This window comes from Oryctolagus cuniculus, chromosome X (genome assembly GCF_051225735.1).
Source record: "Oryctolagus cuniculus isolate XC-2025 breed Fujian yellow rabbit chromosome X, ASM5122573v1, whole genome shotgun sequence".
Classification (NCBI taxonomy): Eukaryota; Metazoa; Chordata; class Mammalia; order Lagomorpha; family Leporidae; genus Oryctolagus; species Oryctolagus cuniculus.
The window spans coordinates 45,870,826-45,885,679 of NC_142888.1; positions in this window are offsets into that span (position 1 = coordinate 45,870,826).

Here is a 14,854-nt window from a genome sequence, read left to right on the forward strand (position 1 = left end):
CATTTTCTTCAGGAGGATAGCCACCTCCTCAGAAGTTCTGGGAGATGCAGCGAAGTAAAATCCCTTTCTTATGTCTCAACCCAAGGGAGGGACTAGACTGATGTACTCCAAAACTACAGATTCAAATAAGAAAGCTGTAGAGAAATGCTAATTGTTTACACAAGTTTCTTCCCCAATTGCTGCAATCAGTTCCAATAACATCATTCCACTCAAAACCCAGCACTGCTTCCTGGCCAAACTAATGAGATTTAAGGGTATATTAATGTCCCTCCACCCTCCCTCCCAAAAAAACAAAACAAGGAGTAATATAACAGAGAAATGCAACACTAAATTGGTGTGGAATTGTTGCAAATTTTGAGTATCAACTACTTTAGGCTATGTAGAACTGTCTCACCATTTATTGCCCTGTCGACTAGATGGACTCCATCTCTATTACCTGATCACTTCCAAATACCATCTTCATCACCACTTGCAAAAAGTTTGAGGAATTTCAGAGATATGATTATAAAGTGATAGGAGTGCACACGAGCTTCATGTGGGTGAAATTTTCACAGATTTGCATGTGATAGAAATCCCTCTCAGCATAAGAGAGCCCAGAGATCTTGTCATGGTGGCTATCACTAAGAAGGAGAAAAATGAATGGAAATGCCCTGTCAGGGTGAGGGAGATTTGAAAGGGGGCTTCAATGTCTAGATGATACTGAGCAGCGAGATGGGAATTCTCTAAATCAGAGAGCTCCAAAATGCATCAGAACCTTGGGGTCTTTAAATCTGTGGGGCTTAATTCACTCATAACTACCAATGTTGGTATAGAGTTTGCAGGGTATTCACAATAGGCAGAGTATAAATGGCTAAAATATGCTTATTTAGACTATGCTTAAAATAAGTAAATTTGAAGAAATTGAATTTGGTTCTGGCAGGCTTTGGAAGTAATGGATCTTAGTTCACTTTGAAGAGTAAATAACCAATATAAAGAAGTAATTTTTGGTCCATTTACAGGATAAAATCATATATGGAATAAGAAACATTACTACCAACTTTATAGACTAAAAAATGATTGTGGTAACAATTGTATGTTGACAAATTGGATAACATAATCAAAATGGGCAAATTCAGAGAAACACACTAAATAGAAAAACCAATTAAAAAGAAATACACAATTTGAATAGAAATATAACCACCACAGATGTTGGATCAGTAACCATAAACTTCTCAACAGAAAAAGTCAAGGAGTATATTGCTTCAAAGGCAAATTAAACCAAATTAAAAAAAAGAATTAATACCAGTCCTTCTTAAATTCCTTCTTAAATTCCTTCATAAATTCTTAAATTTGCAAGAAAAGAATTTGACAAGATCCAACACTATTTTATGAGAAAACATTTGATATATTATGAATTGAAAGACATTTCCTCAAGATGATAAAACTTATATGTGGAAAATCAAGAAGTAACGCAATGCTCAAAAAAGAAATCATAAAATATTTCACCTAAGATCAGATGCAAGACAAAGATGACTGCTTTTGCCAATACAATTTAAAATAGTTCTGGCATTTCTAACCAGGAAATTAGGTAAAGATAAGAAAAAATGACATCAAAATGCAAAAACAAAAAAGTAAAACTATCTATAATCATGGGTGATATTCTTATATCTAGACAATCTTAGAGAGTACACACACAGAGACACAGACACAGCTATTAGAGTCCATAAAATTCAATAATATTGCAGGGTACAATATCAACACACAGAATTATTTTTTTCTATATACCAGTAACAAATGATACAAAAATTGAAATTCAGAAAACAATATCCTTAAAATAATATCAAAAAAGAATGGGGGGGGGGTCAGCACTATGGCATAGTGGATAAAACCACCACCTGCAGAGCCAGCATTCAATATGGGTGCCGGTTCATATCCTGGTTGTTCCACTTTTTATCCAGCTCTCTGCTTTTGCCTGGGAAAGCAGTAGAAGATGGCCCAAGTCCTTGGGCCCTTGCACCCACGTGGGAGACCCAGAGGAAGCTCCTGGCTCCTGGCTTCAGATCGGCGCAGCTCTGGCCTTTGCAGCCGATTGGGGAGTGATCCAGAGGATGGAGGACCTCTCTTTCTCTCTGTCTCTCCTTCTCTCTGTGTGTAATTCTGACTTTCAAATAAATAAATCTTAAAAAAAAAAGGGTAGGACCTGGTGTTGTGGCATAAAGGGTTAAGCCACTGCCTGTGATGCTGGCATCTCATGTGGGTGTTGTCTGATCCCTGGATGCTCCACTTCTAATTCAGCTCCCTCCAAATGTGCCTGGAAAAGCAGTGGAAGATATCCCAACTCCTTAGGCCCCTGCACCTATGTGAGAACCTGACACAGCCTGACACAACACAACTGTTGCGGCCATTTGGGGAGTGAACCAATAGACGGAAGATCTCTCTCTCTCTCTCTCTCTCTCTCTCTCTCTCTCTTTCTAACTCTGCCTTTCAGATAAATAAAAGTAAATCTAAAAAGCAAAGTATCTAGCAATAAATGTAATTAAGGAGGCTCAAGTCTTATGTACTGTAACTGCAAAAATATTGCTACATGTATTTTAAAAAGGTCTAAATAAATGGAAAGATGGCTTATGTTAATGGATTGGAAGATTTTGTGGCAATGATATCCAAAATGATGCACACATTTAACCCAACCCCAATAGTAATTTCTGTACAAATAGAAATTCCCGGGGTTAGCGTTTATGGCACAGTGGGTAAAGCCTCTGCCTATAGTGCTGGCATCACATATGGATGTCACCTCATGTCCCGGCCACTCCACTTCCAATCCAGCTCTCTGCTTATGCACATAGGAAATCAGCAGAAGATTGTCCAAGAACTTGGGCCCCTGTACTCATGTAAGAGACTCAGATTATACTCCTGGCTGCTGACTTGGACCTGGACCAGCCTTGGCATTGCAGCCATCTGGGGAGTGAGTGAACCAGTGGATGGAAGATTCTCTCTCTTTCTCCCTCCCTCTCCCTCTGCCTCCCCCTCTCCCTCTCCCTCTCCCTCTCCCTCTCCCTCTCCCTCTCCCTCTGCCTCTGCTCTGCCTCTGCCTTTCCCTCTCAGTGGCTCTGCTTTTCAAAGAAATCTTAAAAGGAAAAGAAATAGAAATTGCCATCCTAAAATTCACATAAAATTTCAATGTATAAAGAAGAGTAAAAATCATCTTGAAGAAGAACAAATTAGGATTCACCCTCCTCAAAATTCACTACAGTAATCAAAATAGTGTCATACTGGCATAAAGATACACATACAGAACAATGGATTAGGATTGAAATACTAGAAATAACACCCCTCCCCCCATTTATAGCCAGTTGATTTTAGACAGGGTGCCCAGACCATTCAATAAGGAGAAAGAACAATCTCTTGAACAAATTATACTAAGGAGAGTGGGCATCTACATACAAAATAATGCTTTGAACCCTTTTAAAAGTTAACTCAAGACAGACTAAAATGATCAGGGTAGGTGTTGTGGTATACTAGGTTAAGTTGCACTTGTGATGTTGACATCCCATATCCAATTGCCTGGTCAAGTCTTGGCTGCTTCGCTTCTGATGCAGCTGTCAGCTGCCTGCTAATGCATCCTGGGAGGCAGTAGATGATGGTGTAGCTGATCAAGATCCTGTCACCTACTTGAGAGATCCAGATAGAGTTTCTGGGTTTTGGCTTTGACCTGGTCTCTAGTACTGGCTGTTATGGTCATTTATGATTGTGAACCAGCACATGGAAGGATCTCTCTCTCTCTCTCTCTCTCTCTCTCTCTCTCTGCCTTTCATGTAGATATAAATAAACAGAATTAAAAATGGATCAAAGATCTAAATGTAGGGACGAAATCCATAAAACTCTTTAAATAAAACGTAGAGATCTTGGATTTGGCAGTGATTTCTAAATGGGGCACCAGAAGCAGAGGGGAAATAAGGATTAACTATTAAAATAAAAATATTAATGCAACAATGTATACTGTCAAGAGAATGAAAAAGCATCTCATATAACGGGAAATAATATTTTGAAGCCATATATCTCATATTGGTTTAATAACCAACGCTTTTTTTTTTGACAGGCAGAGTGGACAGTGAGAGAGAGAGAGACAGAGAGAAAGGTCTTCCTTTGCCATTGGTTTACCCTCCAATGGCCGCCACGGCCGGCGCTCTGCGGCCGGCGCACTGCGCTGATCCGATGGCAGGAGCCAGGTGCTTCTCCTGGTCTCCCATGGGGTGCAGGGCCCAAGCACTTGGGCCATCCTCCACTGCACTCCCTGGCCACAGCAGAGAGCTGGCCTGGAAGAGGGGCAATCGGGACAGAATCCGGTGCCCCGACCGGGACTAGAACCCGGTGTGCCGGCGCCGCAAGGTTGAGGATTAGCCTAGTGAGCCGCGGCGCCAGCCTTAATAACCAACTCTTAAACTAAAGTATAAACAACCTAGGGGCCAGTGTTGTGGCTCAATGAGTTAACACTCTGGCCTGGTGTACCGGCATCTCATGTGGGCGCCGGATCAAGACCTGGCTGCTTCACTTCCAATCCAGCTCTCTGCTATGGCCTAGGAAGGCAGCAGAAGATGGCTCAAATCTTTGGGCTCCTGCACCTGCATGGGAGACCCAGAGGAGGCTCCTGGCTCCTGGCTTCAGATCTGTGCAGCTCTGGCCATTGTGGCCGATTGGGGAGTGAACCATAGGATGGAAGACCTCTCTCTCTCTCTCTGCCTCTCCTCTCTCTGTATAACTCTGACTTTCAAGTAAATGAATAGATCTTTAAAAAATAGAATAAATATCCTAATTAAAATGGTGAAAACTTGAATAGATATTAATTTCAGGACAGCTATTCAAATGTCAAGTAAGCACATGAAAAGATGATTAATATTAAGGAATATTCCTTAATATTAAGGAAATGCAAATCAAAACCATGATGTGATACCACTTCACATCTACTAGGATGGCTATAAACAAAACAAAATAAAATGAAAATAATGAGTGTTGGTGAAGATGTGAACAATTTGAGACCCTCAGTTTGTTGTTAATGTAAAATGATGCAGCTATAGCAGAAGACGTTTGGTGATTCCTAAACAAATCAAAAATAGGGGCTGGCATTGTGGTGCAGTGGGTTAAGTTGCTGCTTACAATGCTGACATCCCATATCAGAGTGCCAGATTTAATCCTGTCTGCTCTTTTTCTCATCAAGAGCCCTGATAATGTGCTTGGGAAAGCAGCTAAACCTGGTCCAAGTGATTTGGCACCTGCCACCTATGTGGGAGATCTGTACGGAATTCCAGGCTCTCCTGATTTCAGCATGGGACTTCCCTGGTCATTGCAACCATTGGGCAGTGAACCGGCAGATGTAAGATCTCTCTCTCTCTCTGTCTCTTTTTCTCTGTCAGTGTGTGTGTGTGTGTGTGTGTGTCTGCCTGTATGATTCTGTTTCTCTCCCTTCCTCTCTGTCACTCTGCCTTTTGAATAAAAAAAAAGGCTTTTAAAAAAGTCAAAACAGAATTACCCCATGGCCTTAACAATTCTACTCTTAAGTATACACAAGAAAGAATTGAAAAGAGGCACTCAAATGGATACTGGCATGCGAATGTTCATCTCAATACTATTCACAGTAGCCAAAAGCTGGTGATAACACAACTAACCATAAGTCAAGAAATATATAAATGTAATATGGTATAGACATAAAATGTAATATTTATCCATAACAAGGAATGCCATTCAGGTATATTATACAATGTGGATGAATTTTGAAAATAGTGTCATAAACAAAGTACTGTGTGATTCAATTTATATGACATATGTAGAATAAGCACATTCACAGATGCAAAATGTAGATTAGAGTTGATCAAGGTTTAGGAGAAACAGGAAACAGAAGGAGTTCATTGCTTGATTGGTCAATAGTTGTATTTTGGGGGTGATGAAAATTTTTGTAAAAATGGGTATGTTTTAACAACATTGTACATGTAATTAATATCACTGAATTATACACTAAAGTGATTAAAATGGATATCACATTTTTAACAAAACACTTGGGAATAAAATTTTATATATATATATATATGAATAATATAGAGAGGTGATAAAGTACCATAATAAAACATTGAAAAGAAAAAATGTGGCTAAAGAAAGTTATTTTAAAAGAAAAAAAGGCCTGGCACTGTGGCGCAGCGGGTGAAGCCACCACCTGCGGTGCTGGCATCCCACATGGCTGCCGGTTCAAGTCCCAGCTGTTCTACTTCGAATCCAGCTCTCTACTATGGCCTGGGAAAGCAGCAGAAGATGGCCCAAGTCCTTGGGCCTCTGCACAAGCATGGGAGAACTGAAAGAAGCTCCTGGCTCCTGGCTTCAGATCAGCACAGCTCCAGTCATTGAGGCCAACTGGGGAGTGAACCATTGGATGGAAGACCTCTCTCTCTCTTTCTCTCTCTGCCTCCCCTTCTTTCTGTGTAACTCTGACTTTCAAATAAATAAATAAATCTTAAAAAAAAAAGAAAAGAAACCATAACCGAAGAAGGTTTGAAGCCTCAGAAAAAAAAAAAAAGAACTTCAAAGTGGATAGAAATAAGGGTAAATTCTGTAGATCATCTTAATGCTCATGAGTTTCCTAAATAATGGTGGTTAAAGACAAAATTATAACACACTATGATTTGACCTTTAATGTATGTTAGGAAAATTATTGAGATGATTATATATAACTGAAAATAAGTTTTCTATATTTAAAATGAAAAAGATAAAATTCTAATATATGTGCTTTATAAGCAACATGTATATGGCCAGCGCCGCAGTTCACTAGGCTAATCCTCAGCCTGTGGTGCCGGCACACTGGGTTCTAGTCCCAGTCGGGGTGCCAGATTCTGTCCCGGTTGCTCTTCTTCCAGACCAGCTCTCTGCTGTGGCCCGGGAAGGCAGTGGAGGATGGCCCAAGTGCTTGGGTCCTGTACCCACATGAGAGACCAGGAAGAAGCACCTGGCTCCTGGCTTCGTATCAGCGAGGTGCACTGGTTGCCATAGCAGCCATTTGGGGGGTGTCAAAAAAAAAGAATAAAATAAAAAAAAGAAACATGTATACACACATGTTATGTACTCTCATGTAATACTTATAGCAAATGCTAAGAATATCATACAAATTGATACTCTAAAAATAAGTCAAGTTGAAACTACCAATCATGAACTTTTAAAGTTATTTACTATTTTAAAAAGTTTCATGTATTTCACAGGTACAGTTCTTTTTTTTTTTTTTTTTTTTGATAAGCAGAGCTAGACAGTGAGAGAGAGAGAGACAGAGAGAAAGGTCTTCCTTCCGCTGGTTCACCCCCCAAAATGGCCAGGAGCCAGGTGCTTACACTGGTCTCCCATGCGGGTGCAGAGCCCAAGCAGTTGAGCCATCCTCCACTGCCTTCCCGGGCCACAGCAGAGAGCTGGACTGGAAGAGGAGCAACCGGGACAGAATCCAGCGTCCCAACCGGGACTAGAACCCAGGGTTCCAGCACCACAGGCAGAGGATTAGCCAAGTGAGCCACGGCGCCAGCCATCACAGGTACAGCTCTAAAAAGATAACAGTACTTACCCCTCTCCCTGTTTCCCTCCAACAATTCCCCTTCTTCTTTCCTTTCTCTTTTCTTTGATTTTTGCAAAAACATAATTTCAGTCAACTTAACAATCATAGGTTTAATGACCACTAACTATAATATTGAACAAGTAAAAAAAATGAAAAGACCACAGTTCCACAGGAGTATAAACAAGGGATAAAAGCAACAATGAACTCTCAAGGTATCTATTTCATTCCTGTACATGTTTTTGTATTCTACATTAAATATTAGATATTAGAGAAAACATATGATATTTGTCATTTTAGGAATGGCTTATGTCAGTAAGCATAATGGTTTTCTTTTTTTTAAAGGTTTATTTGTTTATTTGAAAGTCAGAGTTACACAGAGAGAGAAGGAGAGGGAGAGAGAGAGAAAGAGAGAGAGAGAGAGAATCTTCCATCTGCGGGAGCTTAGAAGGGACATCTTGGATGATGGCACAATGAGATAAGCAGCCCACTGCAACACCAGCATCCCATATGAACCCTGGTTCAAGTCCTGGCTGCTCAGTTTCCAATCCATGCCCCTGCTAATGCACCTGGGATGCTGCAGAAGTTGGCCCAAGAACTTGGGCCCCTGCCACCCACATGGGAGACCTGGAGGTGGTTTTAGGCTCTTGGTTTCATCCTCGCCGAGCCCTGGCCATGGCAGACATTTGGGAGTGACTCAGCCAATGGGGGATCTCTTTCTCTCTATCACCTTCTCTGTAACTCTACCTTTCAAATAATTAAAATAGATCATAGAGAAAATAGAAATGCACCTTGGAGCTCAAATCTAGGCCTATCACGCTGAGACATGGCATTTGATAAAACCCACAATCCTCTAACACCCAGCCAAGTCTCACAGAGACTTTTGATATGCTCATCACCTGTGCTGCAGTGGGTTAGGCTCATTTTTGCATGTGTTACTGCCAGCTTTGGGTGGACTAAAAGGGCATCCATGGGACTCTATAGGGCTCATGGACAGTGGTATCTAGGTGTGACTAGCCTGGGCAGCCACAGGGGCTGTCTTTATCACCCTTCATCCATTTTGACCAAATGGCAAGGGATCCTGGGGTTGTTGGAAAAATATATATTTACTGGCTGGCAAAAACCAATGCCAGGACTCGAACCAGGGTTCGTATGGGATGCTAGCATTGCAGTCTGCTCCTTAACTCATTGTGCCATCATCCAAGATGTCCCTTCTCCGCTCCCGGTTCATGCCTTTCCACTTGGCTGGAATTTCTGCATCTGGTTGGGTATGGTTGAGACTTCCTGGGAGTGGAAGCTCTGAATATTCACTTCACAAGTAAGGACCTGGGTGGGGGTGTCAGTGGACTCAGGCAGAGTGGGGTGTTTAGAAGTTAAACTCTCAGAGGGGATGTACAGTTTGGCACACATTTCCTCGGACTTACCCCTAATGGTAAAGCTAGAAATGTGTCTCAAAATCCCAGTAAGTTGGCAGGTACAAATGCTGGGCTGATCCTAATAGTTTCCATTCCTTTCCCAGTGCATGTAATTTGAGAGACTTAATTACAGACAGAGAGAGGGAGAGACAGAGAGAAAAGTCTTCCATCTTCTGGTCCACTCCCCAAATGGCTGCAACGGCCATAGCAGAAACAATCCAAAGCCAGGAGCCTGGAGCTTCCTACATGGTGCAGGGGCCTCCCACATGGGTGCAGGGGCCTATGCTGTCTTCTACTGCTTTTCCTGGCCATAACAAAGACCTGGATTAGAAGAGGAGCAGCTAGGACTAGTACCAGTGCCCACATCGGAGGTTGGCGCTGCATGTGGAGACTTACCCACTATGACACAGCACTGGCCACAAAACTTTATAGTTTTAACAGAGGTTGTGGGTGATAATTTCATTCAGTGAGAATTGAGGATATTGTAGACTAGGGTGAGGTCAGTTAAAGACAGGAAATATTTTAAGAAATCAATTTCTTTTTTATATTGTATTTTTGTAATAGAATATTTTATTATTAATAATGTCTCTAAAATTTTTATTTAAGGTACATAAATTTCATATATTTCATATATACAAATTCATGAACATATTGGTACTTTCAACCTTATACCCCCTCCAGTCCATGCTCCCACCCTTCTTCCTTCTCCCTCTTGTATTCCCATTCTTAATTTTCACAATGATCTATTTTTAGTTTACTTTATACTCATAATATTAACCCTATAGTAAGTAAAGAGTTCAACTAATAGTATGAAGGAAAAACACTGTTCCTCAACAGTAGAGACAAGGGCTGTAAACGATCATCGAATCTCAAAATATTGATTTTACTCCAATATGTTACATTTCCTATTTGTTGTTTTGCAAGAATGTTTGCATCTCTAAGAGAACTAAGAAGATAAATATTGGCAGGAGAATCACTGATATAATCAGGAAGATCTCACATGAAAACGGGAGGGAAAAAAAATCTGTAAAAATTTGGGAATGGATATCAGCAGAATGTTAATGGAGGGAATGTGGCAATGATAATGATCATATGGTATAATGGTCATATCAACAAACATATTCTCAGAAATGAATCCATATATTCATATTCATAATTCACATTTCCATGAACTTTTAAAAGATCCATTGTATACCCAAAGGAAATGAAATCATTATTTTGAAGAGATATGTGCACTCTCATATTCATTGCAGCATTATTTACAATATCAAAGACATGGAATCATCCTGAGGGCCAATCAACAGAAAAATGGATAAAGAAAACATTATATATATATATATATAGATATACATACATACATACATATATAAATGGAATATTATTCAGGATTAAGAAAGAAGAAAATTCTGCCATTTGTGATAACACAGATAAATATGGAGAACATCATACTAAGTGAAATGTCAGGTGCAGAAAAACAAATATTACAAATATGATCTCAAATGAAGAATCTAAAAACATCAAATGTACAGAAATCAAGAATAGATTGATAGTTGTATGGTTGGGTGTGGGGGAAATTTGAAAATGTTGGTCAAACTATGAAAATGTTCACTTAAAGGGCCAGTGTTGTAGCATAGTAGGCTAAGCCTCTTCCTGTGGTGCTGGCATCCCATATCGGCTCCAGTTCATGCCCAGCTGGTCCTCTCTCTGTCTGATCCATGTCCAAACTGGCCCTCTGGTATGCCCTGTAAAAGCAGTAGAAAATGGCCCAAGTGCCCGGGCTCCTGCATCCATATGGGAGACCTGGAAGTAACACCTGGAACCTGGCTTCGCATCAGCCCAGCGCTTGTCGTTATGGCCACTTGGGGAATGGACCAGTGGGAGGAAAACCTTTCTTTCTGTATCTCTCTCTCTCTCTAACTCTACCCCTCATATAAATAAATAAAATCTTAACAAAACAAATGTTCAATTAAGAAACATGAATAAGTTTCAGAGATATAATGTACAACATCATTACTATAGTTAATAGTACTATATTATATATCTACAATTTGTTGAGAAAGTAGATGATAATTTTGCTAATTAGCTTGATTGTGATAATACTCTATAATGTACATATATATATATAAAATTGTGTTGTACATCTTAAGTATATACAATTTTATTTGTTAATTACACCTAGATAAAACTGGGGTAAGAAATAATGACACAAGGGGCAGGTGCTGTGGTGTAGCAGGTAAAGCCACCGCCTGCAGTGCTGGCATACCATATTGGCTCCGGTTCGAGTCCTGGCTGCTCCACTTCAGATCCACCTCTCTGCTATGGCTTGAGAAAGCAGTAGAAGATGTGTGTGTGTGTGTGTGTGTGTGTGTTAACAAGGAGAAAGAGAAAAAGAGAGAGAGAGAGAGAGAGAATGTGAAGAGCTGAGTGAAGAATGATCAAAGCACAATGCACAGAAAGTGCAAAAGTCATAAGGGAGGAATAATGCTAGTGGTTTTCCACAAAGGAAAGAGAAAAAGGTCAGTGTGATTAAGAAGAAGTGTGGTAATTGATGGGATTGAAGAGAAATTTGGGGTCCAGATTATATAGGGCTTTGTATTTTATTCTTAATATAATAAGTCATTAGATGATTTTGAATAAAGGAGATAAATGAACTGATTTACATTTCTAAGAGAATGGAGGACAGGAAGACAATGATAGAAGCAGGGGTGCAGTAAATTGGCCAAAACAGGGTGATGTCTATGGAGGAAGAGAGAGTACGTGGATTTAGAATGTATTTCAGGGGCAGAGTCCATAAAACTTGCTCATAGTTTAGAAGTGTGATTGTAAAGGAAAGATAACACTCATGTTTTTGCTTAAGCAATGAAGGACTTTCTCTAGACTTAACCTGATCAAGATTGAAGTACTGACTGGTGACATGTAAGTGGCAGAAAACAAGGGAAAATCTGGTTGTCTTCGTTTTTGATACCTAGGGAAAAGGGCACTGTTAGTGGTGATGGAGTAGCTCTTTGGCTGTGTAAGCCTCAAGCTCACTTTTTTATTTATTTTTTATTTTATTTTTTTATTTGACAGGTAGAGTTATAGACAGAGAGAGAGAGACAGAGAGAAAGGTCTTCCTTCCATTGGTTCACTCCCCAAATGGCTGCTACCGCCGGCACTGCCCTGATCCAAAGCCAGGAGCCAGGTGCTTCATCCTAGTCTCCCAAACGGGTGCAGGGCCCAAGCACTTGGGCCATCCTCCACTGCCCTCCTGGGCCACGGCAGAGAGCTGGCCTGGAAGAGGGGCAACCAGGACTAGTACCCGGCGCCCATATGAGATGCCGGTGCCGCAGGCAGAGGATTAACCAAGTGAGCCACGGCGCCCATCCCTCAAGCTCAATTTTTAATACTAAGTTACTTTCCTATATTTCTTTCCTTTCCTTTCCCTCCCTTCTCTCCAGCTTCCAAGACTAAACATATCTCACTCATCCTTTTCTAGAATCTTGATTCTCCTAAGGTAGACTACAATGTAGAAAAAGTGTCCAAAATTGCCCCATTTTCTGCTGTTTTAATCCTATTCACATAATTACTAAAAATAATGACGAGTCTTGAGTGATGAGTTGGGGGTAGTGAGTACAAACTCAGACTTGAAACTCTAACAGCCAGGTCCTATCCCCACCTCTATACCCAGATGATGGAAAGATACTTTAAAAGGTACTCAACAAATGTCCAGATGCTCTCAAGGCAAATATTACACCTTTTTAAAAGAAACCCAAAAGCATCAATAATGAATGACTCTTGGTAGCATAAGGAGTGATGTTGTGTAACAGACACAGATGGAGGCCCAATGAGTCAGGACAAAAATAATCTCCAAGGGACCCATTAATTTCTCATATTTAAAGGCAAAACAGCATCTGCATACTCTACTCAGTTGTTCTGTGATCAAGCTGAGTCTTCAAGGCTTCTGTTTGCCAGATATTTTCTTAGGACCAAAATAGGAAGACACCATTATATAAAAATGCTTTCAACTTCAAAGGTAAATTCTTGGTTTGGGCCAGAAGTTCTCTGGTGAGATCCTAACATATATATGTTGCTGCATCTTCTACCACTCTCCTCATAGAACCTGTGATCCTATAATCCATAAATCTCCTGGTACTCCATAGATGCACTATTTTAATAAAGGCTAAAATTCTGATTGCTCACAATGCATTTGAGGCTGTGCTAAGCATTTGGCTTGCATCTCTTCATTTAACCCTCACAATGATTAGTGAGGAAGGTACTTTTTATTATCTTCTTTTTATAGATAAGGAAGTGGAGGCTCAGAGTAATAAGGTGATATGTCCAGGAAACTGAATATGTGAACTAGACTAAGGTTGGTATCATTCCAGAGCCCATGCTTGGCATATTCATTCCATGATTTCTTTCCCCAGTCCATTTTATATCTCTGTGATTTTTCACATGCACTTTTCTCTATCTAGAATGCTCTTCTATCCCATTTGTACATATAAACTCTTATTCATCCTTCAAGACCACTCTTCATCATTATTTTTCCTCGGTGAAACTTTTATACCTCTTCAGGGAAAAAAAGTTTGGTTTCCCTATGTATTTATATATCTATTATATTGCTTATATAGATGCAATAAAATTGTGATATTCACATACTTGGTTAGCTTCTTGGTTTGGCTACAAGTACTTGGAAGAGAGGAAGTGAACAAAGGTACTCATATAATGACTGTTGAACAAATGAACAAAGTAATGAATGAATGAGCAAATAGTGTAATAGCCCTTAGCCCAATATTCTGATAAATTCAGAAAGGCAAATATGAATCTCAGCCTTTTTGAGAAGGATAGGCAAACCAAGGAAAGAGAGTTATTCCTTCATTAACAACAGTTCTGTTTCCTCAACTCTGATCCTTGGGTTGTTTATCATGTTTGCAAAGCAATTTCAGGGAAGCTGGCTGAGGGGGAGCTATGATGGTAAATAGGATCTTAGATGATTCTGAGGTCTAGTATCTGCTTTGATAGAGGAGACATGGCTCTTCATCTATCTGGAAAGACAAAGGCTGAATTGGGGTGGGTCAAAACAGGGAGCATTAACAGAAAATGGAAATAAAGACTCTCCAGTGAATGGCATAAGAGCATGTCATAGGCTGCTTTTTACATTCGGTTAGACTGAAGCAAGCTTCCTGGAGGTTTTAAAGGCACATAGTTTTATGATCAATGAATGGCTTTATTTCCTTATTCAGACAGGTGTATTACTTCCAGTGATGTCAAAAGCCAAGAGGAAAAACAGATTCTGCGTTAGACCAACCCCAGGATACCAATTGTATCTAAGGTTTTGAAGAGGAGCTCAGAGATACATTAAGCATTAAGGGCAAAGTCACAGGGAGCAGCCAGACTTCTGCAGACTGGAGAGTCCTGGAACTGACCATGGCATAGGGGTATGTCATTCAAGTGTCACTTCTCACCTTGGAAGTGTCAGGTGATACTTTTGTTAGGATTGGCCCTAAAGGTTGTCCTTGTGCCACCTGAGCAGCCATTTCAGGATCATTATAGTATGGGGCCAGTGCCATGGTGTAGTGGATTAGGCAGTCATCTGCAGTGCTGGCATCCTGTTTTGGTGCCGGTTCGAGTCCTGGCTCTGTTCCACTTCCAATCCAGCTCCTTGCTAATGCACCTGGGAAAGCAGCAGAGGATAGTCTGTGTGCTTGGGAGACTTGGAGGAGGCTCCTGGGTCCTGGCTTCAGATTGGTTCAACTCCAACTGTTGTAGCCATTTGGGGAGTGAACCAGAGGATGGAAGCTTTCTCTCTCTCTCTCTCTCTCTCTCTCTCTCTCTGTCTCCCTCTATAACTATGCCTTTCAAATCAATAAGTAAATAAATACATCTTTTTAAAAAGGTCACTATAGTA